Source organism: Mesoplodon densirostris, chromosome 18, assembly GCF_025265405.1.
Source record: "Mesoplodon densirostris isolate mMesDen1 chromosome 18, mMesDen1 primary haplotype, whole genome shotgun sequence".
Classification (NCBI taxonomy): Eukaryota; Metazoa; Chordata; class Mammalia; order Artiodactyla; family Ziphiidae; genus Mesoplodon; species Mesoplodon densirostris.
The window spans coordinates 26,641,088-26,667,335 of NC_082678.1; the positions used below are offsets into that span (position 1 = coordinate 26,641,088).

At 40.1% G+C, this 26,248-nt stretch overlaps 1 pseudogene; it reads right to left on the reverse strand.

Annotated features, from left to right (window-relative positions):
- Positions 1-254: 254 nt before the first annotated feature.
- The window catches only part of LOC132479140 (leucine-rich repeat-containing protein 37A3-like), a 51,536-nt pseudogene continuing 25,542 nt past the window's right edge, over positions 255-26,248 (reverse strand).

The window sequence follows — 26,248 nt, forward strand, 5'->3', positions numbered from 1 at the left end:
CAGTCACTGGAATTTGAAGTACATACTCAGTAGGGAAAGCTGGAGCCTCACTTGGGGCCTCTTGATGGGAGTAGAGAAGGATCAATCACCTCAGGGTGCTCTGGAGGCTGAGATGGGGTCACCTCCTGGACTGGAGAAGGTTCAACCTCTTTAGTGACCTGTGGATTTATGGGAAGTGCCAGAGCCAGAGATTTAACAGTGACCTTGTACAAGTGTGACTGCTGAGCTTCATTTACCCCATGATGAACACATGGTCAAACTACAACCTCCTTAAGTGCCTCCAAAGGCCGGGCGAGGGCCTCCTGAGGACTTGAAGTTTCTAGTTCCTCAGGGGCCTCTGAAGGCTGAGATGGAGCCTCCTGCGGAAGTGGAGGTGGTTCTACCTCCACAGTGGGCTCTGCATGCTGAGCCTGGGCCTCTGCCTGGGGTGAAAAAGATTCAACGTCCTCAGGGGTCTGTGGATGCTGAGCAGGGGCCTCTTGATGAGGTAAAGATTCAGCCTCCTCAGTGAGCTCCGGATGACGAGTTGGGGCCTCCTGCTGGGATGCAGAAATATCACATCCTCAGCGGAAGACTCCCTGTCGTGTAGCTTTTGGGCCATGTGTTCCTTGCGTGTGGCGCTGAGAGGCCTATACATACCCCTAAGCCAAAGTGGCCGCCTTCTCCCGAAAAAGCCCTCCTAGAACACAGAAAGGGAAATATTAATTCTGCATCTCCCCTGCTTTCTCTGGCCACAGTACTTTATCCTCCTCACATCTAGCTGACTCTCACTTTCCCCTGAGCTTCTCTTACGCAGCAGAAATCCAAAAAAGCCCCTTGGAGGAAAACACACACTGTTAGTGTTGCATGTCACTTTTCATCTCTCTCACAATGTGTTATCTCTGCTTTCATTAGGACTAAATGGGGACCTCAGTCCATAATCACAATGAGCAAAATGACCGCAGACCCGGGATCATGAAAATCATTGCATGCATGCTGGCCTTCCAGAAGTTCTCTGTGTCTGTCCAAAATGGACCCCAAGTGTCTCTGGAGAGACATTTGTATGTGGCTTAGCATGGAGCATAGGCAGGATTTTCAGCCCCGTTCACCTTTCTTTGCCCTTGGCCAACTGCCCTCGTGCAGTGAAAACACTGCACAACGGCACTGGGCAGAAACTCATTACTCCCTTAGACGCGCTTCACACCGGTCCGCTTCGGACTTAGTCGCACATGCAGCATTTGCTGCGGGTGTGGGTGTGGGGAGAAGGTGATTTTATTTTCCTGGCTGCTCTATCCTATACGTTGAATCACACCAAGTAAACACCTGAACCCAACGAGCAAAGTCATCTATAGCTCTCTGACTTTCACTCTGCAGGCTGTCACTCAGGTGTCAGTGAATTGTGGAATCCGTTTAAAGGCCACGACCAGCAGGGAAGCACAAAATACTCTTTTTGAATACAAATAGAAGAGAAAAAAATCACAGTGCACAATAAGTTTGTTTCAGAAACTACTTATGTCCATATAGTATGTGTCTACTCAACTGTGACCTAAAACGTAGCTCACAGCCCAAGCACAGTGTGTGATCAGTGGAGAAGTCCTCAGTGGAAAGGGACCATCTTCTTCTTGGTAATCACTAGCAGTATGACCATGGGGCAAGATAGTTTCCCTTTCTCTTTCTCCAGTTCCTTATTACAAAAGGAAGAGACAAACTACTGTCTAAAGTTTCTCCCGGTTAAAATTCTATGAGGTTTGGATAAAGGGAATAGAGAGTAGGGGCCTGAAAAACAGTAGGATGAGAAGGGAAGTTTTCTTGCCACTTTCCAGAAGGGACTCATATGTTCTACCTTTTGTCAGCTTTGAGTGAGGCCAGCCCCTAAATCCCCAACCATGTGGCCCTCCCTACCCCAGAGCCTCCTAGAAGGCCTCTGGCCTGGCCTGATGCCTGGGAGCCAGGCATCCGCCCAGCAGGGACAGGTACAACCAAAACCTCTCCCCCGTCCACCCTCTTTCCTTAAAGGACTAGTGAGAGCAGATGAATGTGTGCCAGTCCTGTTCTAACTCAGCTTGGGCTGCGGAGCTAATTCTGCTGAGAAATAAACTAGGGTAAACCATTAGGGTAATCAAGCCTTCTTCCTGCCTTTGCTGAGGAAACTGAAATAGATGAGTTCTAAGTTCTCCTCTAGTTGTAAAATTCTGCTTTCAAAGACCAATATTTACCTTCTGCTTCTTTTTCTATCTTCCTCTTTTGCAATTCTAGGAGAAGAAATCTGTTTTGAAAGAAAACAGGATCATGATTATCCATTACAACTATTTCCAAATCCTTATTCATTCCTTTTGACTTTAAATCTTATCTATCCAGTAAGATGATAACTCTTTCAAGGAAAGGAATTCTACCCTGTTTAAGAATCCTTTGACTCTTCCACAGTACCTAACTTAGGGTGTTGCATGCAGCTGGCGATATATTTTATTGGCTGTTTTAGATAACGTTCAACAGATAATTCCTAATAAAAACTCTCAGAAGTAGGAAAAGAAAATAAAAGTATCTGGCAGAAACCTAAGCATTGTTCTAAAGTCAAGAACAAGAGTAGGATGCCCAATCATTACTGCTACTATTGAGCATTGTGGAGGAGGTCTTAATCAGTACGATAAGAAAAACGAAGTATTGGAAAGAAGAGACAAACATATCTGCATATGAAACAAGGGACCCAAAAAGACCAAAAGAATCAACTGAAATTTTATTGGAAGTAACATGAGTAAGATGGCTCCATACAAAATCAAGAGATCAACATATTAGCCTCAATAGCTTTCCCATAGAACACAACTAACTAACTAAAAAACAGAAGGAACCTCCCGTTTACTATATCAATAAAAATGCGTAAAGCACCTAGGAATAAATTTAGCCACAAATTTGTAAGACCTATGTGATGAAAATATTAAAACTTTTTTGAAGGACGTTAAGAAGTACTTACATGGCATGAGATACCATCCTCCTAGAATGTTGTAAAGAGGTCAGTTCTCTTCAAATGAAACTAAAAATTCAATGCAATCCATTTTATAACCAAAATAATTTTTAAATAAAACCTGGCCAGCTGACATTTGGTAGAGAATATATGTAAGAATCGTTATGAGATGTATGCAAAAGAAGGTCAAAGAGTAGGACCTTGCCCTACCAGATATAAAATATGTTATAGAGCAACTGGAATTAAGCAGTGTGATATCAGTACTGGTACAGGACAAGATAACTGGATCACAGAACAGCATCCAGATGAAGATAGCATATTAGACCAGGGAAGAAAGAATAAACCATTCAGTGAAAGATTTGAAAAGAATCAGATCTTCATGTAGGGGGAAAAAGTTAGATCCCCTACCTCAACCACACGAACAAACAAATACAACAAATTCTGGACAGATTATAAAAGTACTTGAAGAAAATATTAGAGATGGTTTTTACGTCACGAGGTGACAAAGGCCTGGCTAACAAAACCCACCCCACATGAGCCATGAGGAGACGACAGGCAGATATGGTGGCAGACTGTCAACACACCTCCTACTCTTCACAGCCCTTGCCCCCTTTTCCCCTGGACTGTTTGTCTGCTTCTTGTTGACTTATAAAACTCTTGGGAGTTCCCTGGTGGTCCACTGGTTAGGGCGTGGCTCTTTCACTGCTGTGGCCCGAGGTTCAATCCCTTGTCAAGGGACTAAGATCCTGCAAGCTGCACAGCATGGCCAAACCCCACCACTTCGAAACAAACAAACAAAAACTCTTTATGGTAAAGAAATACTGGCTTTCATTGAATTTCAGTGTTTCGAATATTTCCAGTGTTTTTGTCTCTAAGGAGACAAGACAAAAGAGTGCAGTAGGGAGCACCAGCTTTGCAGTCGGGTGAAACTGCCTTCTGCTTTGGGTTTGGCCGCTGGGGCCTTACACTGATCTCCTTCATCTATGAGGGAGGGATAGTAATATCATCCTCACAGGACTGTGGGCTTTAAATCAGACAATATATGGAAAACTCTTCATCTTATGCTTGGCATGAATCAGTGCTAAGCTGGTGTCACAGACAAGATGGTGGAATATATCAAAGGCTCTGCTTGTGGCATCAGGCTCTGAAGGCTCTTTCCCACCAGAAGATTATAGAAATATTGCTTTTATTTTCTTCTAATACCTTTATGTGGTCTTTTTTCACATTTAAGGATATATGTTTATTTAAGATGAAACATGGGGATCTGCTATTTACCCCCCAAATACTTAGGCAGCTATTCTATCACCATTTATTCATTTTCTTCCGCTGACTGCAATATTAAAACATGACATTTCAAAAGTCTTAAGAACACAGGGGCCTATTGCTGGACTCTATCCTACTTCAAATAAATATTCGGTTGAATTATTCCTCACTGTGGAATTGACATAACGCCTCATCTCTCTTCCGTTGAACACCATTATTGTCTACCATAGGAAGGACACTGCGTGGCCCCTGTCCTCCAAAAGCTTATCGTATATGTGGGGAGAGGAAATAACGGTTAGGACTCCTCGCTTTCACTGCCGAGGGTACAGGTCCAATCCCTACTTGGGGAACTAAGATCACACAGGCCCAAACAAAACAAAACAAAACAAAACAAATGCAAGAAGTTGAAAACAAGAAAAAGGGGACTTTACAGAAATTCTAAAAATGCCAAAGGCCATATGCCACCTGAGATGTAGAGGGTACAGTCTGGGCAATGGCCAATGACTAGCAAGCTAGTCCCCAGCCTCCTAGGCTCAGAAATCATACTCTTCCTCACCAAGCGAGAACTCACGTCTTCCTGTTGTGGCAGTCTCACTTGAGCAATATCACAGGATTGATCAAACATCAGAATGCCAAATTAGTACTTGACAATGAGAAATACATCTGTTCTACACACAGGGCATCTGTGTCTACACAATCAGAGAATTACCTTCTGTGGGGACAGGCCTCCGTGGCACACTGAAGCACAATCACAGAATCGAAGGCTACTTGGTGACAACAGAATTAGAAAAGGAATCAGCTGAGTCCAGAATTTAATGGGAAGGCCTGAGGTAACTGGATCCATCCATCTCCTCAACAGGCAGCCTGGCTAGTGGGCCTGACTCTGCAGTTATGCTGCCTAAGGTGCCATCTCTACTCTTGGGCAATGTGAGGATGGGCACTGCCCATGTTGGTCTCTCCTCACCTTTTCTATGCTTTCACTAGTGACCAACCCTCCTGCAGATAGACACATTTCTCTTTAGAAGATAGTACATCATGTCAGGTTTGATTCAAGTGTGATAGGCCAGGAAGCCATTGGTCCTTACACATCTCTGCTCAGCTCCATGATGTGCTAACCTTGGTGGTTCTCTCCTGGGGGGCTGCCTTTCAAAAAACTGCTTACCACTTTTGTGAGTTCTGAGGGGAGGGGACTGCTTTGCTATGGCCCCTCAGAAATGGTGACAAACCTCACAGGACTAGGATCAGGAGGGCTGGAGTATTCAGGGAAGGCTTTACAGAGAAATATATCTGAACTTGAGTTGGCTTTTCAGAGATTCATAGGAGTTCCACAGGCAAAGCAAAATAAAGGAATTTTCGATGGACAAAGGCACAGACAAAAGTAGGAATGGGTATGGTGTAACTAGCGTATAGTGAGGAGCTGCTTTGGCTGGAATGGAGGGCTGCCATTACAGGAGAAAAGATAACTAAAGTAATGTGGAGTGGTAGGGTAGAATCAAGACTGTCAGCCTATTAAAATCACTCTTTTAATGTTAGCAACTGCCTGCTGGGAAAAGTAATAAACCACTAGGTAACTGAACAAAAGGTAAACAGGCTAGCTCCAGGAATAGGCTACTATAACTATTTGAGGGTAGCCTGCTGCAAGATTTTACTTGCAATGTTTTAATGGAACCTATCTACACAATTCCTAATACACCGGAGAAGAAAGCTGCTAAGTAAACCTGAGGAATTGACGAGATCACACTTTTGTCTTTTAGGCATGTCCTTTTAGCCCTCCCAGGGTGACTGATAGCTCCTTGAGTATGGAGATCCTATATCTCTCATCACTTCAGCCAAGAAGGAAAGAAATCAACGGTAGAATGAGAGTGACTGGTGAGGACCTCAAATCAGCATACTTTCTTGAGTTGAAGAAAATTTACTATCATGTCAACTCTGGCCTTCTTATAAACTTCACTTGTCAAAATAGTCCAATAGTTTGTTATCATGGATCCAATTCCATAGGGATCTCCTGGGAGTGAAGTTCCTTTTAAAAATCCTGTGGGGACTTCCCTGGTGGTGCAATGGTTAAGGATCCGCCTGCCAGCACAGGGCACACAGGTTCGATCCCTGGCCTGGGGAGGTCCCACATGCTGCGGAGCAACTAAGTCAGTGTGCCACAACTCCTGAGCCCGTGCAGCTACAGCCCGTACTCCACAACAAGAGACGCCACCTCAGTAAGAAGCCCATGCACCGCAATGAAGACCCAACGCAGCCAAAAAAAAAAAACCACACACAAAAAAACATCCTGGGAATATACTTTTCATTAAAAGAACAAAGTGTATGTCAGTCCTCATGGCTAAAGGGAAGAATCAAGTAGTAGCAGGTGGAAAGGTGGATTTGATTCTCAGTTTCTGGGTTCTGAATCTGAATTAATTATTGTCCTTACCTCAATGAGACAGAGAATTCTAACACAAATCGTCACTACTACAGGTACAGATACTGCCAAGATGAGTTTGTTGTTATAGTCATAAACTGGAACTTCTTTTGTGAGCTAAAGAAATATATCACAATTTTTAAAAACAGGAGATAGAAGGGATGAAAACTTACGATTCTTCATCCTATTCTAAACGATAGCTAACTATTCTTAAACTACTATGAAACCCAATCCTTCCAGGCGAGTAGCTTCTATAAGAACAAGCCAAATTTAATGTTATTAGTCTTATCATTAGCATTTTCTTCTACAATTTATCTACAGTTTATTTATCTTGTGTTATGTCCTTTTCGCGCCTACCCTAGGAATAGTGACACACTCTCTCAATGAGCAAAGTTGGAGATCACTGTCTTAGCCTGTTTCATGGCTGAAGATAAGATACTGACTAGGAGCCCGTGGTATTCCCGCTTGGGCACGTTAATGGCATGTCCTAAACTGAGTAAAAGTCCAAGTCCCACGTGTCAGGGGTTATCCTCACCTCACTTGACTCCTGCTCTTTCTGCTCACTCTGGGCTTCTGTGCTCTCACTGATAGAGTTGTCAGCTTTCCACTGGTCCATATCCCATTCCGCTTTGGACACATTTACTTCTTGCTGCTTGCTGAGAAGCTTCATCAGGAGGCCTGTTCTAGAGATGAGGTTGGCACAGGCCAGCTGCACGTGGGTGTCCGAGCAGTCTATTTTCAAAGTCTGGATAACATGAGAAATGAGCCTTTGCACGTCATTGTTGGGGATGAGGGACCAGAGCTGCTGGTTTAGCTGAGTTTCAACTTGATCACCCGGGGATGCGAGCCCTGGGAAAGTGAAGCCTGTGGGCTTAGAGGATAATTCAGTGACCATGTTGTGGTGCTCCCATTGTGTTTTGTTGCTGTGTTGAACAGCTGGCATACTGTTGTCTGCAGCGACAGTAGAATGTGCAGTGGAGACGTTCCTATGGCTAGTGTTTCCAGGGCCGGTTCCTCCTGGCAGAGTAGCGTTTCCTGTAGAAATAATTGCTTCAGAAACATTTTGTGCAGTATTGTTTTCTGAAGTAGTGTTTTCTGCAGAAGGGTCTGAAAGAGAAAATAATTCTGAAAAAGGATTTTCCTGAGAAGTCACTTCTCCTGAAGCTGAAACAGCCTCTCGTGGAGGGGAATTTATGAGACTCCTCACGACAGAGAACGGAGGGCTTGCAAGCATCACTCTATCAAGTGAACTTTTCTTTCTGAACTTTCGACTCCCTTTTTTCTTTTTTCTTTTTGTTTCTTTTTGCGGTACACAGGCCTCTCACCATTGTGGCCTCTCCCGTTGCGGAGCACAGGCTCCGGAGGCACAGGCTCAGCGGCCATGGCTCACGGGCCCAGCGGCCATGGCTCACGGGCCCAGCCGCTCCACGGCATGTGGGATCTTCCCGGACCAGGACACGAACCCGTGTCTCCTGCATCGGCAGGCGGACTCCCAACCACGGTGCCACCAGGGAAGCCCCTCGATGCTTTTTAACTTTGGGTTTTCTGTGGACCCGATGAGACCTAAGTTTATGGAAGATGTATTTTTTTTTCCAAAATGTGAGATTAATTCGAAGTCCTTAATATTTCTAACTCTTGCCTTTGCATCTTCGAAAACATGAATAGCGTTGGATAAGTCTTTTGATTTGCTTTTAACCTCAGATGGGGATTTTGGCGGGATGGAGGCACAAGGCCTGCCCTTGAAGTACGGTTTGAGGGAAGAGGAGCCTGAGGCCTTGTGTTCCTTTATGAATGAAGACTCTGCATTGGAGGTCTTTCCCACCAGCTTCCTGGGCCTCTGCACCATGAGGAGCTGTTTCAGCTTTCTTGGGGATGGCCTCCTGAGCTTTCATTCTTTGGCAGTGTTCGCCACAGATGGCTGGGCATTCTGTTTCCTCCTGACGCTCTCATCTCCCACTGCTTTGAGGTGCATTTTCGGTATGCCCCTTGAGGACCTTGTTCACTCTCAGCAGCTTTTCCTCTGTACTCTCAATCTTTGCTATGCTGTCTTTCTGTGGTTGGGCAGTTTCTAATTTCTTTTGAAAGATGTAGCGTGTCAACATGGCACTTAAAAGGTTGGAACGCGTACACGTGGCAGGTTTTCCTTCCTTTTTAACCTCATCAATTTTTTCTTGAGTTTCTGCATCTAACAAATTTTCCACAAAATGGAGTTCCCTCAATTTGTTTTTATTAGTTGAATTGTTGGGTACAGGTTTAACAGAAGGGCTCCTTGTATTGTTTTTCAAAAGGCCCAGCGGCATATGTCCATCTTGTGTATTTAAAAAAGAAGTTGAATGAATGGCAATAATGTTGATTCCACATCTCCTAGATTTCCCTCTGAGATATAAGGCAGTATGTAATTTAGTGTACTGATAATATCACTTTTATTATTAAAGTCCAGCTGCTCATTCATGAAGCCTGACAAGCTGACAGCACTGTTAGGTGAGGACATCCTGTCTGACTCAACAGTCAGCTCGGTGCTGTTGTTCTTCTTCTGGGCTTGTAACACCTTCATCAACGATCCTCCTGCATTCTCTATAGATGTTTCTTCATCTGTCAAAAGAGAAGGGACTGTTTTTGATCACTGAAGACTGATGGGACAGCCTTTTGTCAGTCCACAGCCAAAGAAATTAGGAATCAGTCAAAGTTTGAGTGCCACTTAGGAGAAAAAGAAACCCACACTTAAGCCTATGACTGGCAACAACAAAATGTGAAAAAGGTCTCTCTTGAAAAAGGGGCTATCTACTCAGAAAATTCTGTAGCGTGAAATATAGGAACTATATTCAGGATTACTCCACTGGTTCCCAGGGGCCAGTACTCAAGAAAAGCCAAGGCTGGAAGACAAATATTCCCCTCATCAGCTGGACTCTCTGCAGATCTACTGTGACTCCTCACATTCATATACCCCATCCTGTCCTGCCTCAAAGGCACAGGAGTGTGAGGCTTCCTCTCTCCACCTCTTCAGTGTGCTTGTGTTCTTGCTGCTATCACAGATCTCCACGACAACCACCGCCGCTAACAGGTCGTCATCTGGACATGTCCTTCTCCAACTACCCACTGAGTCCTTTGCTTAGTCCCTGCTTCTATATATCCCAGTCCCCGTAACAGAAGCCTCTATACAGAAAAAAACACTATGTCCGCCCTGGCTCTTTGCTAAAATTTGGGCAGGGAGCTCGGGTATAAGTTAAGAGATTTGCCAGATTGTATGCCCATGTGGAATGTTCAACAAATCAATGGAATAATACTTGAGGCCCTAAAATGTAGCCGGGAAAAAGCAACTTCTGTCAGATGGCTACTTTGCTTTCAATTCATTTTACTTCTAATATTTCCAGCTCTACTTGGGGAACCATCCAAATCTTCTGACTGTGTGAAGGTAATGTGTACCAGTGTGTAGCTGGGCTTGTCTCCCAAAAGGATTAAAAGTATTTTTGGTGAGGGTCAAAGGAGGAGGGAAGGGTCATGAGAAAGGAGGAGCAGAGGCTAGCAGAGAGCCCCAAACTGGGGACAGGAGATCGGGGCCCTAGGGTCATAGCACTTAACACCTCTGATCTTGTTTTTCCTCACCTGTAAAAGGAGATTAAAAATGCTTTTTCTGCCCACTTCTGGGGGAGAAGGGAGTAATATAATTAGTAAAAAAAATGTTTGGGGGAGTTCCCAGGTGGTCTAGTGGTTAGGACCCGGCACTTTCCCTGCTGTGGCCGGGTTCAATCCCTCCTGGGGGAACTAAGATCCCACCAGCTTGGTGGCCAAAGGACAAAAAAAAAAAACTGTGTTGAAAAATCAGCAATATTGTCTTTATATAAGTGGCAAAGTGTTATTATTTATGATGTGCTCTAGATCACTGAAAGAGACCTGTATTCAAGCTACCTGGGCATGAAAGCACATTTTGGAAGTCATCAAGTTAGTGCCCATAAATCTAATATATAGAAAAATCGTTGAAAGCCCCTGAGTGTTTTGTGGATAGAAAAACTTGCGATTCAGAGCAAGTTCAGAGCTGGACAGTCAAAGAAATAACTAGCTCTCCCATGCATTAGAAGGGCTTGGTAGCAGCTTCTGGTTATGGAACCAGAAACTCTCAGGCTCCAGATAGGACATAAAACAGCATCACTTGCACTCTTTATAAAATTGCAGAAACAAACCAAATAAACAAAAATATATTTACACCTGTCTTATAAGACAAAGGGTACTTGAGACCTAATGTATATAAAATCAGTTTACAAACTGTGATGTACTATGTGAATAAGTTGTCATTTGCAGAGAGGGAAGCGTAGGATATGTGGCCATTAATGTGAATTCCCTTCCCCCTTCCATTCCTTTCTCTGGTTCCTTTACATATGCAGATCAGTTACATTATGAAGCTAATAATGTAACTGAGCTCTTCTTAGCTTAATAATGTAACCAAGAATCTGATTTTTAGCAAGGGGGTAATTCTTAGAAATTTAGGGAGCTGGAACTCTGAATGAATGTATTAAAATAATGTAATTACATCATTAGTTTTAAAATGTATCATCCTTGATTAAAAATAAAAAATTAAATTAAAAATTAAAAATGTATTATCCCGCAATTGAGACTCACCACAACGTGTGACGTCCCTCAGGCGTTCACTGTCACAACGCAGCTTGACTGTCTCACAGACAACCTCAATAGTATTTTTAAATTGGCAGAGGCAGCAGGCCCTACGGCTGGGTAAGGTCCTATAAATGGAAACACAGGTAATTAAATTCGTGGTAAAAGAGTTACCTGAGTAGGTAGAAGAGGTAGGCCAAGGCCACCACAGACCAGTGCAAAAAGGAGTTCTTGGGGCATATGGACTATAGAACTGGATAGGGGCCGGTTGGCCAATTGCTGCCCTTGACAATAAATATAGAGGAGGAAAGTGCCGGGTCCTAACCCCTAGACGACCTGGGAACTCCCCCAAACATTTTTTTTACTAATTATATTACTCCCTTCTCCACCAGAAGTGGGCAGAAAAAGCATTTTTAATCTCCTTTTACAGGTGAGGAAAAACAAGATCAGCGGTGTTAAGTGCTATGACCCTAGGGCTCCGATCTCCTGTCCCCAGGAGGAAATAAATATAGAGGAAGAGAGAGGTGCCCAACAGAAGGATTAGGATGGCAGTAGGTATGATATGCCTAGAAAAAAGGGAATAGCGATTAGAATTGGGTGACACTGAACTGTAGTTTAATTCAGAAGTATCTCCTTCCAACCCGAAAGCCTCACTTTGGGTTGAGAGTACACAGGAAGAAGGCAGACTTCTAAGAAGAGTATGAAGAAGACCGCACATTCTGGAGTCACTTTCTCAGTTCCTATTTGTGAGGAGTAATATATTAGAAATTATTCTAGTAATAAAAAAGCATCATGTGGCTAAACAATAACAGAGATCGCATTGACCAAATCTGGACAAAAGGAACATTCCATAGAATAACATTATCATTATAATAAGGTATAACGTAGTTAATTGAAAAAAAGCACATGAGTTCATAATGATACTCCAAATGAAAAGTGGGGGAGCTCTTCTTTATAGAATAATGTCAGCTAATAAATGCAAAAGGAAGGATAGAATTAGGAAAGTGTTATTTTGCAACTATCAATGTAATAATCGATTCAGACAAGGATTATCATTGATGCACAGTTGGGTGAAGAGTTGTTTGAAAGTAGGATCTTCACTGATCCCAAGGATCACCCCACATATTATTTATCAATTACCAAGGGGAAAAATAACTTTACAATGGAGAGATATGGAATAGACCACCTTAACCAAGTGATCAAACTTAGCACTGGGCCACCTCAAGTGATGAAGTATGAAGAACACATCATCTATATAGTATTCTTCCCCAAAATGTTTACTTCGAATCTAATGAGGAAACAGAAAAATACAGGTTGTGGGGCAATTTACAAGACAACTGGCTTAGACTCTTCAAAAAAGCCAATGTCATAAAAGACCAAAAAAAAAATAGTAGGGAAAAATCCTAGATTAACGGAAACACAGACATGACATGCAATGCCTAATCTTTAATTGGATCCTGTATCAAAACAAAACAGACTTAAAGAATGTTATTGGCTTCTGGCCAAGATGAAGTACAAGGGCCAACTTAACCTCCCACCTGAAACAAGGAAAAAATCAGATGGAACATAATGAAACAACAGTTTTCAAGAAACTGAACCTCAGGCAATACATTTCAGTGATTCCCGAGGAGATGGGAAATAAATGAAGTGATCCCTATAATTGCCCTTACTTCTCTGAGAGAGTATCCACGTCATGGTACAGGGAAGAGAAGTCCAGACAGAGACTAGTGGGCTCCCTGACAGACGAAATGGAGATAAGGGTCTGGGAAAACCAAGGTAACTAGAGTTCACAAAGCAGAGTATCAGAGAGAAAAGAAGTGCACAGACAAAGAACTCTGGAGATATGCAGAGGGATCTCTTGAGAATTCAACAAAGTATGGGTCAATACATTTGTGTGAGGAATAACTTGATGCCAGGAAAAGAACCACATGAAAGGATTAATAAGAAGAACAACTGGATATCACACAGGGTTGTAGGAATAGTACCTGTTCCTACAAGTCAGACTGGAAAACCTCATGATACTCAGAAAGGACTTGTCTCAGTAGTTGCAAATAATGAGCTCCAGACTAAAGGCTACTTGGACTCCTACCCAACGAACCTTAAAAGCTAGACCTAAAAGAATACAATTGTTTTGAGTAACCTAATTTCACCCAAAACAAAGCCCAGGCATTTTACAGGAATATAAATATACATAGCACACAATAAACTAAAACTCACAATATCTGGGATCATATGAAAAATTGCCAAGCATGCAAAGAAGTAGGAAAATATGACCCATACTGAGGAGAAAAGGCAATCAATCAACAATAACCCATAATCTATACAGATGTTAGAATTGGCAGAAAAGACCTTTTAAAAAGTTATTATACATGAAGAAAAGTTATTATAACTGTATTTCATATGTTAAAAAACCCAGACTAAACCCTGAAAATGTTAAGTACAGGCATGGAAAATGTAAAACAGACCTAAATTGAGCTTCTAGAGATTAAAAACAATGTCTAAATGAAAAAGATATTGCAGGAGGTTAAAGGCTAATTAGACACGGCAGAAGGTCAGTGAACATTAAGGCATAGCAACAGAAACGATCCAAAATGAAACAAAAGGAGTAACAAAACAACAACAAAATGAATAGAGCCTCAGTGACTTGTGCAACAACTTCAAGTGGCCTAATACATGTGTACTTAGAGTCCATGAAGCAGAGGAGAAATATAAAAATTTGAAGAAATAATAGCCAAAATTTTTCCAATTTGGTAAACACTATAAACCCACAAAGTCAAGAAGATCAATGAACTTTCAGCATAAGAAACATGGACAAAACTACACCAAGGCACAGAAAATAATCGAATTGCTCAAAACCAGCAATAAAGAGAAGAATTTAAAAGGAACCAGAGGAAAAAATTATACACTACATGCAGAGGAACAAAGATAACAATGACAGCAGAATTCTTGCTTGAAAAATCGTAAACGAGAACTCAGTGGAATAACATCTTTAAAGTAGTGAATTGAATTCTATCAAGCTAGAATTTTATACCCACATCTGTCAAAACAAAAGCAAAATAAAGACTATCTCAGACATACAGAAGCTGAAAGAATTCATTGCTAGTAGACTTTCACAATAAGAAATGTTAAAAGAAGTATTTTTAAGCAGAAGGAAAATGACACCAGATTGGAATATGGATCTACATAAAAGATTAAGAATACTGGATACATACAACAATGAAGACCCAATTCAACCAAAAATAAATAAACAAATTAAGAAAAGAAGGGAAAAATCATATAATCATTGCAATAGATGCAGGAAAAGAATGAAAACATCTAACATACATTCCTGATTAAAGAAAAAAAAACAGGGCCTCCCTGGTGGCGCAGTAGTTGAGAGTCCGCCTGCCGATGCAGGGGATACGGGTTCGTGCCCTGATCTGGGAGGATCCCATATGCCACGGAGCGGCTGGGCCCGTGAGCCATGGCCGCTGGGCCTGCGCATCCGGAGCCTGTGCTCCGCAACGGGAGAGGCCACGACAGTGAGAGGCCCGCATACCGCAAAAAGAAAAAAAAAAGAAAAAAAGAAAAAAAAACAGCCCTCAGTAGACTAGGAATGGAAGGAGACTTCCTCAACTTGATAAATGACTTCTACAAAAAACCTAACATCATACTTAATGGTGAAGGACAAAGTACTTTCTCACCAGGATCAGGAACAAGGCAAGGATATCTGCTCTCATTGCTTCTATTTGACATTGCACTGAAGGTTCTAGCCAGTGCAATAGGGCAACAAAAAGAAAAGACACATTCAGAATGGAAAGGAAGAAGTAAAACTATCTTTATTTGCAGATAACATGATTATGTCGAAAACCTGATAGAAGCTACGAAAATGCTACTGGAACTAATAAATGAGTCTATCAAGTTTGCAGGGTACAAGATCAACATACAAAAAGATGAATTTGTCTCAACAAACAATCAGAGATCAAAGTTTTAAAATGCTACTTATAAAAGAATCCAACATATAAAATACTTAGAATAAATCTGACAAAAGACTTGCACACTGAAAACTGTAAAATGTTGCTGGGGGAAATTAAGAAAGACCTAAATAAATGGAGAGATATAAAGTATTCATGGATCAGAAGATTCAATATTGTTGAGACATCAATTCTCCCCAAATCGATTTATACATGAAAACCCCAGTAGGCTTTTCTATAGACATTGACAAGCTAATTCTAAAATTCATATGGAAATAAAATTTAGAATAACGAAAACAACTTTGAGAAAGAACAAAGTTGAAGAACTCACAGTAACTGATTTCAAGGATTATGAAGCTACACCTTCAAGACATTGTGATAGTAGTGTAAAGATAGACAAAAAGACCAAAGGAACAGAATACAAAGTTCTGAAGTAGAGAGAGGTGGAGAACTGACTTTCAGGTTCAAAGGCATTTCAGTGGAGAAATGATAGTCTTTTCAACAAATGATGCTGGAACAACTGAATATCCAGGTGCAAAAAGAAAAAAAAATGAACTTCCATCTAAACCATATACAGAAGTGAACTCAAATTGGTTCAAAGATCTAAATGTAAAACATAAAACTATAAAACGTCTAGAACAAAACAGGTGAAACATTTTATGACCTTGAGTTCGGCAAGATTTCTTAGATACAACACCAAAAGCATAATGCAGAAAAGAAAAAAATAGATAAATTAGACACCATCGAAATTAAGAATTTCTCCCCTGCAAAAGACACTCCTGAGTGAACGAAAAGATGAGTCACAGAATGGGAGAAAATACCTAGCAACTTACCTATTGGATAAAGGACTAATTTCCAGAATATAGAAAGAACTCTCAAAACTCCAGAAAAATATAGATAAAAGATTCAAAGATATACAGATGGAAAATAAGCATATGAAAAGATGTTTGACATGATTAATCATTAGGGATGCTACAGTGAGATACAACTACACACCTATTAAACTATCTAAAATTAAAAATACTGAGCATAGCAAATGTTGGCCGCAACGTGAAGAAAATGCAGCTCTCATACACTGCTGGTAGAGATGTAAAATGATCAAACCACTATGGAAAATGGGTATTTTTTAAAAACTTAAACATACACTTACCAATGATGCAGCCATTCTACAGGCAGGCATTTACCCAGGAGAAATGGAAGTAAACATCCATACAAGACTTGTACACAAATATTCATAGCAACTTTATCTGTAATAGACAAAGACTCAAACAACTCAAATGTCCATCAATGGTCAATACATAAATGGTGGTACATCCATATAAAGGAATGCTATTCAGCAATAAACAGAAATGAATTACTGATATATACAACAATATGGATGAAGATTAAAATAATCATGCTGGGTTAGAAGCCAGTTAGAAAAAAGTATACACTGTATGATTCCATTTACATAAAATTCTAGAAAATGCAAACAGAAAGCAGATCAATGGTTGCATGGCGATTGGGAAGTGCAAGGAACGATGGGAAGGAAGAATTACAAAGAGACATTAAGAAACTTTCTGAGGTGATGGACATTTTGATTTTCGTGAAGTCTTCATGGTGTGTATGTATGTGTGTGTGTGAACACAGATTATTGCATGTCAATTATACCTCAAAAAGCTGTTAAAAGAAATGGTATTATATAAGAGAGACAATTGGGAAAATTTGAATAGCAACACTTTATTAGGTAATATGATTGTGTAGGAATTTAATTTCTTCAATACTGTGTATTAACAGTATCGTCGTTACACAGGGAAATAGTTTTTAATATCCAGAGAGGAGGGCATGTAGCTGACAAGAGAGGGATCGCAATTGTGGCAGATGGTGTGGGACACTGAGGAAGATGAGGCTAGAGCAGTGACCAATGCGTGACGGCACAGTGAAGACAGTCATTTGCCAGGTGACCTGACAAAGACGGTTGGAACAGACTGCTAAATGCAGGGCCGTTTCCGCATACTAATCTCACGCAATCCCCTCAACTAGCCTTGGCGTAACAGAAAGTTTCTATTAGCTTGCCATATTGGAGGGGGGATGGCACAATTTAAGGTGCAGTAGGTTGTGTAATAAACTGTCACAATAGGGTCCTACAGAAATAGTTTTTTAAACCGCAAAAAAATAAAACTTGACCCTTCCCTCACAACGTATATGAAAATTAACTCAAAATGAATCAGAGACCTAAATGTAGCTATACAACGTCTGGAAGAAAACGTAGGAGAAAACCTTTGTGATTTGGGGTTAGACAGTGGGGTCTCAGAGAAAGATTTCTTAGATTAAGACACAAAAAAGCAGAAACCATTTAAGAAAAATTGCTAAGGGACTTCCCTGGTGGTTAAGACTCCAAGTTCCCAATGCTGGGGGCCCGGGTTCGATCCCTGGTCAGGGATCTAGGTCCCACATGCATGCCTCAACTATGAGTTCGCATGCCAGATCTAAGAAGCCCATGAGCCGCAACTAAGGGGCCCATCTGCTGCAACTAAGACCCAGCACAACCAAATAAATAAATTAAATAAATATGAAAAATTAAGAAAAATTGCTAAATTAGAGTTCATCAAAAATTTAACACTTCTAGTTTTCAGAGACACTTTAATATAATGAAGATAAGTCACAATCTGGGAGAAGATATTTACTAAACACATATCTGAGAGCAAGGACTTTTTCCGTTGCTTTTTATATAAAGCACTCTTAATTCTCAATATAAATATCCAATTAAAAAATGGATTTGAACAGACACTTCATTTAAAAGGATATTTGCACATGAATAGACACTCAACATCATCAGCTATTACAGAAATGCAAAATGTGGCAAAAAACCACGAGATTCATCTACACACCTACTAGAAAGGCTAAAATGTTTTTAAAAAACACATATAAGGATCAGGTGAAGATGTAGAGCAACTGCAACTCTCATAGACTGCTTGTGGGAAAGCAACATGGCACAGGCACTTTAGAAAACGGTTCAGCAGTTTCTTAAAAAGTTCAATAGGCACTTAGCATATGATGAAGCAATCCCACCCTGAGGTATTTTACCCTAAAGAAATGAAAACATATGCTCACACAAGACATATGTTCACACACACATGTGAGTGTTTTCAGAGGCTTTGTTCATAATAGCCAAAAAACAAGAAGAAACTCAAATGTGCATCGAACAATGAATGCGTAAACAAACTGTGTATCCACACAACTAGAATACTGCTCAGCGCTCAAAAGGAATGAGCTACTGACAGGTGCAACAAAACAGATGAATCTCCAAAGAGACTGGCTAAGTGAAAGAAGCCAAAAACAGAAAGCTACATACCACATGATTTCACTTATCAAATATTCTGGAAAAGGCAACATTATACGGACAAAAATCAGATTGGTGGTTGCCAGGGGCTGGTAGTGACAGGAGGATGGATTGACTACAGAGGGACATGGGGGGTCTTTTGGGAGTGCAGAAGTTTTCTTTACCTCAAATGTGGTGGTGGCTACAGAACTATACGTTTGTCAAAACACATCACACTGTATATTTAAAAAGAGTGCATTTTGTTAAATGAAAATTATACATAAATAAACCTGACTTAAGAAGATAATCAAACAAACCTAAAAATACAATTGAGTGAAAATCATGTAAGAAAAATCAACTTACAGTGTTTCCAGTTCAAGGGTCAGCATGAGGATGCTTTCAATTGCGGTAAGTGACACTTGTGCTGTTCCCATGTCTCTGAAGGAGAAGCCCAAACATGCATGATATAAAACCCAAAGACAAAATTTCTAAACTGAAGAAGATACTTAACATGTGATTACTTCCACTTTGGCTTCTTACTTGCCATAGATGATAATTCCAAAGAGCTCTTTTGGAAGAAATTTAAATTTGCATCATCAAATTAATGACCTTGGTGCTGAACAGTACAATCATTTTCTATGATCCTCACTTCTCATTTTCAATTGCATCTACCTCTTTTGATCACTCTTTTTTTTTTAAAAAAAATAATATACCCCTTATTCCTTTTTGCTTTCTTGGATAAATACTATTCCTATATGCATCTTCATGTTCCATAGCTATATGTGTTCTTCAACACTGTTCTCATCCTCTGCTGGCTCTCTTACCCATATATATTCTTTCTTAATCCTTTTCTTTGCCAATAACTCTTATTTTCAATAACCCAGTTAAAATCTAAATTATGACTCTTTAGCCAAAGTACTCAATTTTTGACGAAAGTAAAAAGGAGCAGAAATTATCTCATGAGCCATGAAACTCTTACAATACTTACAAAGAGTTTAATGCTGGCACTTTAAAAAGACAAGAATCTTCAACTGTTGGCAAAGGATTACGATTGAGAATTCTGAAAAATGGAATGGAATTAAAATTATCTGCATTTTCAATTACTTCCATGAAAGTTTATATTCATTTTTTTTGGTATGGAACTTGAAGGTTAAAAAAATTATTTTCTGTCTTTACCTATAAATCACCGTTAGAATCTGTAAAACACTCTTTCACTGGGAACTACCCAGGTCTCTAGATGACAAAGTGGAGAAGAGAAACAAACAAACAAACAATAAAATAGAAAAAAAGTGGCTAGCAAAGAAAAAATATGCCAAAGTACTTTTCACGTTAAAAACCCTCGAAGTGACTATGCTGGTAGGAAGCCCTTGCTCTGTAAAAAAAGTACTATTTCTAGTGTCCTCCATAATTCAAGGTGTTTTTCTTTCATCTCTACAAATTTTGAAAAATTTCATGATTTAAACTACCCAGCTAAAGAGAAAAATAAGGCTAATTCCTTGGTTCTGGAGCCAAAGAAGAGAGAAATCCAAGAGGAACTGGTGAAAGCCATACTCTCATCACATAGTCCCGTGTGTATTCTTGTGCCATAGCCTTTGTTACTGTGTATGTAATCAACTGTTTACTTGTCACTCTCCTAGATTGTCAGCAACTTGAGAGCAGGGACCACACTTTATTGTCATTATTATTCCTGTGCCTGACATAGTGCCTAGTATTTACTAGGCATTTAATAAATGTTTGCTGAATAAATAAATAACATTTTGTTTATATATCAATAAAATAAACAAATTAATTTTGGGGAACAAAATTTTATTCCAAAATGTTGGAATAGATTTTCTTCATAGTTCTTTCTTTCTTCCTTTTTTTCCCCCTTAGTTCTTTAAAACAAATAAGGGGGAAAGAAGAACAGAAAAGAAACAGGAAGAAAGAAGAGAATATCTGACTTAAGGTTAACTCTACTCAAGAATTATTAGTGTACTTTTGCAGAATATTATAAAGATAATTATCAAAACTAATATCTTTTGGGTTGCCATGCATATGTGATCAGCATTTAACATTTCATCCTCACAGTAACCTTATGTGATATATATATTACACAATTGTACAAATGAGGAAACTGAGGCACAGAGGAGTTACATAACTTGTCTTAAGTCATCAAGCTCGTAAGAAGCAGAGCTGGAATTTGAACTCAGTTCTGACTCTAAAGCCTGTGTTTAACCTGAATGAAAAAAAAAGGGTTTTTTTTTTTTTGAAACATCTGTTACTTTAACCTTAATTTTGACAGCACTAAATATAGAAATACCTTTTCAAACTTCATCTACCCATCTGGGAAAGCCTCTATGAGAATTATATTTTCTCTTTTTATTTATTTATTTATTTATTTCTCTTTTTATTTATTTTTTCCTTAATCATCTATTGTGATAAATATTTAATTAACCTATGGCCATTGAGACTTTATAGATTTTTTTTAAAAATTGCAGGAAAATCAGTAAAAATGATGGAGGAAGGACATCTGAAAATTCATCCCTGCATAGAAGCAACAATAACAACAACAACAAAACTGGCAAAAATGGTCAGAATCAACTTCTTCTGAACTCTGGAAATTTAACCAACATGCTGGCAGTAAATGGGGGAGCAATTTATTCAAGGAAAACAAATTAATTTCTGTAAGAACAATGAGATCTGTGTTGCTTTAACTTGCCCTCGACCTTTGGTCTCCATGCCAGTGGTAGCCTTGAAAAACAGCCCACATCCCTGGTACCAGAACGAGCAGCATGGACTGAGAGGTCCTTCAAAGCCTCATTCCCAAAGAACTGTCATTGTTTTACATGTCTGGTGGTCCCCTGGAAGACCTCACTTGAAAGGCTTGCCTTTGACCTGACTGAGGGCTGTCTAGTGAGAAAAGCCTCTGCTCAGGTGGCATTTCTGGAAAACATTTTCAAGCAAATATTTTAACATGGCGGTGGCATGAGGCAATGGATAACAGTTTGGGGCAAAAAACAACCCAACCGCAAAGCTTTAAAAGAAAAGCTGAGGAATGAGATGTCCACAGACACTTTGAAATATTCCAATGTATTCCTGGGAAACTGGAAGACCACAAGACATATTCCTGGGCATCTAGGAGAATAACTGTTAGCATTAATAAGTGAGTTCAGCAAGGTTGTAGGATATAAGATCAATATCATTTCTACACACCAGCAATGAGTAATCGAAAAATGGAATTTAGAAAACAATTCCATGTGGAACAGCATCAAAACAAATATAATACTTAGGGGAAAATTTTACCAAGTAAGTGCAAGATTCACACTGAAAAGTACAAAACTGTTGAAAGAAATTGAAGAAGATCTAAATAAGTATAAAGACCTGCTGGATTCATGGACTGGAAGATAATCTTATGAAACTTTCACTACTTCCCAAATCGACCTATGGTTCCATTGCAATTCCTATCAAAATCCCAGCTGACTTCTTTCCAGAAATTGCCAAGCTGTTTCTAAAATTCCTATGGCAATTCAAGGAAACAGAATAACCAAAACAATGTCGGTAAAGAACAAAGTGGGAGGACTCACACATCCTGGTTTCAAAACTCAGTTCAAAGCTACTGCAATCACAGTGTGGTACTGGAATAAGAACAGACATGTAAATCAATGGAACAGAATTGACAAGATAGCAATAACCCCTCATACTTATGGTCTATTGATTTTCAACAAGGGTGCCAAAACAATTCAACGTGGAAAGAACAGTCTTTTCAAATGATGCTGGGACAACTGTACATCCACACACAAAATAATGAAGCTTCACACCGTATATGAAAATTAACTCCCAATGGATCAAATATCCAAATGTAAGAGCTAAGGCTATAAAACTCTTAGAAGAAAACACAGGAGTAAATCTTTATGACCTTGCCTTAGACAACAGTTTCTTAGATAAGATACCAGAAGCACAAACAACCAAAGGAAAAATAGATGAATTGGATTTTATAAAAACTAAAAAGTTTGTGCTTCAAAGGACACTATCAAGAAAGTGAATAAACATATAGAATGGGAGAAAATACTACAGGTGGGAAGAATAAGATGCAGTGGGGAGAAGAAAAGTGTAGTAGTTGCTAGGTGTGACAATCTCAAAATTTTGAACTATTACAAATAAAACAGCCACCCTGAATCACCCCAAAGGGCAGACCCAAGTTATTTTTGCTTTTAGTGTTTATGCCTTTCTAAATCTGAGAAGCTGCCAGGATTCTAGTACATAGCAAAAAGTGAGGACAACACCCTCAAGTGTGTAAGCTTTTGTGTGTACATAGCTATGTAAAGGAAACCAATGCTAGCTGACTGGGGGAGCATTAGGGCGGCTCTGTGACCGCAGCTCAATTTGCCTTCATAGGGTGGACACACCTCCCGCACTGATATTCTCAACAATGGGGTAAATAATTCAATAGGGATAAGGCTTTGATTTTCCTCTTATTCTCTCTTCGTGCTTATGTTCTTGGTACAATATTGATGTACCACGGACAAGCCAGCATGTGAATGTGCTCTGTCTGCTTAAGTTATATAGCCTTTCTACATTGTAGAGTCCTTCAGTTTCTAAAATCATGGAGCTTGTATTGTTAGATCCAATGAAGTGACTAAAAGAATTTTTAAACATAAGCCATCAGTCTGGACCTGCATAGGTGAATGAAGGAGAAACACTTTAGAGTCAGAGAAAAAAAGCATACTTAACATTTAGGATTATCAACCACTGCCGGTTTTCCATAGTATATTTCATTCCTGATTTTATCTGAAAGAGATATGATGACTACCACCATTCAAAAAGTGGTACTTTATTAATAAGCTCCTGGCTCATCTTTGAGGTAGATTTCGGATTTAAAATAGACTACCACACTGCTAACCACTTCACCTGATATTTCTCAATAACATAGAGGCTTCATTCAAGAAACCTACTGACACCCGGTGATGAATCAAGGATTTGTGGGGCCTGAACCTCATCTACTTTGGGAAATCCTAGCTAATAAAAACAGGCAAAGTTATAAATAGAAAAATCGCTAGGACCCCTCTCAAGACCTTGGAAGGGACCTATGCAAGTGAGGAGCCCTGAAGCCTAAGGTTCATTGAATTCAGGATAAATCCACCTCAGCTGGGGCCCTTTTCCAAACTTATTTAATGCAAGCAACTTATAAACACCCCAGTAATATGTCATTATAGGTAGTAAAATGATTTAACTCGAGGGTGGCATCTTCCCTTGGTGGCTTGCCTTTGGTAAGAGATGCAATAAAGTTTATATCTCACCATGGCAAATGTTTCCTAAAGCAAATTAGCTTTGTCTATTAGAAAGACTTAGTCCAAAACAAAGACTTACTATACTGTGACAATCTTTTGAAAGTAACTGTGAATGAGTCTTCGGAGTACAGTACTAATTTATTTACAACACCAGACAGTTCTGATTCTTTCACTACCTTTTTCTGTCATTTAAGAGGAGCACAAATTCCAAAGGAACAAGTTGGTGCCTCTTCCATTACAAATCTTTTCTAACCTACCACCCGTTTTCTACTTCATCACCCCCCTCCCTCACCTTGTTACCCTGCTGCATAGATGCGAGAATGGCTCTCATATATGTTTTCCCATCAACATCCATATTTCTCCTTCCAGTATGAAAGCTTCTTGGGGACAAAGTCCCTGCCCTATGCGTCTTTGTATCCCCAGCACTTAGTAGAGTGTTCACAGACAGTGGGCAAGGCACTCAGTGAATGTTTTGGAATGAATTCATTAATTTTTAAACTGTGATTTATTTATTTATTTCCACAATGTATTGTCCTGTGTTGCCTACATAACTATAGTGAAACTCTGATTCTTATAAGGAACTCTTGGTGTTCTGGGATGTTTAGGAAAGGTGGTGAGTTTCAGACGTTGTACTGACGCTACTAAAACCTCCTGGGGAAGAGACCTCACGAGCCTGCTCTCCGGTGTGCTAACAGAAGAAAAACCGACCCTCGGTGCTCTCTCCCCAAGGTAGGCGTCAGCAAACCAACAAGGGAAAGGAAGGAGGCCGCTAAAGATAGGCATCTGCAGGAATTGTTAACCCAGCTCCAGACACAGCCTCAACACCTTCATTAAGCCAAAATGTGGGAACTGTGTGAAGCTGGATTTCTGAACCACAAGACAGGTAAGAGAGTCTTTTCCAAAGCCAGGTGTAGAAGAGCTCTTTCCCTTGAGTCTAAAATCGCCTTCGGGCCACTGAACGTACCCACTATCATTTCCTTGTGCCATGAGAAATCAGAGCAGTTTTGAGCTGAAGGGGTGGAAAACCCACACTTCTTATTGAAGAGTAGTCAGCAAAGAAAACATATTGAATTAGGCCACAGCAAAGTCTTTTCTTTATATTTTTCACACTACAGCTGAACACAAACAACGTCTTTTTCCATACCTCAAAGGTTCCTATTGGCCACCGATAATTCACTTCAGCAATATATGCTTTTTTGAAAAATAATGTTCTGGGTGGCTGGGGAGAGCCCTGTGGTGGGTGTTCAGGAATTCTTTCTGCTTTACCATTTAAAAGAGCTAATGATGGTTGGGGAAGCACCCACACCCACTGAACCACACCCTGCTCAACTTAGTTCTCTGCAGCTCTGTGTTGCATACATTTTAAGCAGTTAGGAACTTTGCACATGAAAAGGAATCAAAGTGAAATTCAAAAGTGGAACTTCCTGGACCATTCTCATATTGGAGAGGCATCCGTGGGATTCCATGACAATGCTAATCTGAGTGTTTTTGTTTGGTGCCTTTAATTGACCATGCCAAAGATCAGTACTATGGAAAGCAGAGCCTTTCATATATATGAGTTAAACAAGTCTCTTGGCCTCTTTGTACCTTAGTTTCCTCATTTGAAAAAAAAAAATAAATGGCTCTCAAGACATACTTTCCAGAATTCATACTGGGCTTACTTACACCCAGCTAACCAATAACTGCATGATTGCTTTTACACACAGTTGTTTACATGTATTCATCTTCTATTTCACTTACAACTTGTGTAAAAACTGCATTCCATGCCAGGCCTGAAACGTTCCAAAGCTCAATTCTGTGAGTAAATTGCAACCAAGATTTCTACAAAAAAAGACACGAGCAAAAGAATTAGAAAAACAGATATTCTTTCAGAACATTTATCCATTGGCAATAATTCTCATTTATATATGATGAAACGTAACATCACTACTCCTTCCATACACTAAAGAAATCTCACTGTGGGAGATATTATGATTTATACTTTCATGATTATATATGTGGTGCATTAGATACAAAATACTAAATGCTCATTAAATACTTGTGTTAAGTGATCTTTATTTCTCTAGCTAGGCAGCACTATTGACAGTTTGGGCTGGATAATTCTTTGCTGTGGGAGGCTCCCCTGTACACTGTTGGATGTTTAGTAGCATCTCTGGTCTCTGTCCACTAGATGCCAGTAGCGTATGCAGTTCTGACAAGCAAAACTGTCGCCAGACACTACCAAGTGTCACCTGTGTGCAAACTCACCCTGGTTGAGAACCACTGCTCTTGATCCTGGGGGATGTTGGATGCTCAGCATGATCCTGCTCTGTGCTGGAACTGTCACCTCGGGATACAATGGAGACTGAGCTACAACTTCCTTAAGGAGCTCTGGAGGCTGAGGTGGGGTCTTCTGCTGGACTGGAGGAGGTTCAACCTCTTTAGTGACCTGTGGATTTATGGGAAGTGCCAGAGCCAGAGATTTAACAGTGACCTTGTACAAGTGTGACTGCTGAGCTTCATTTACCCCAT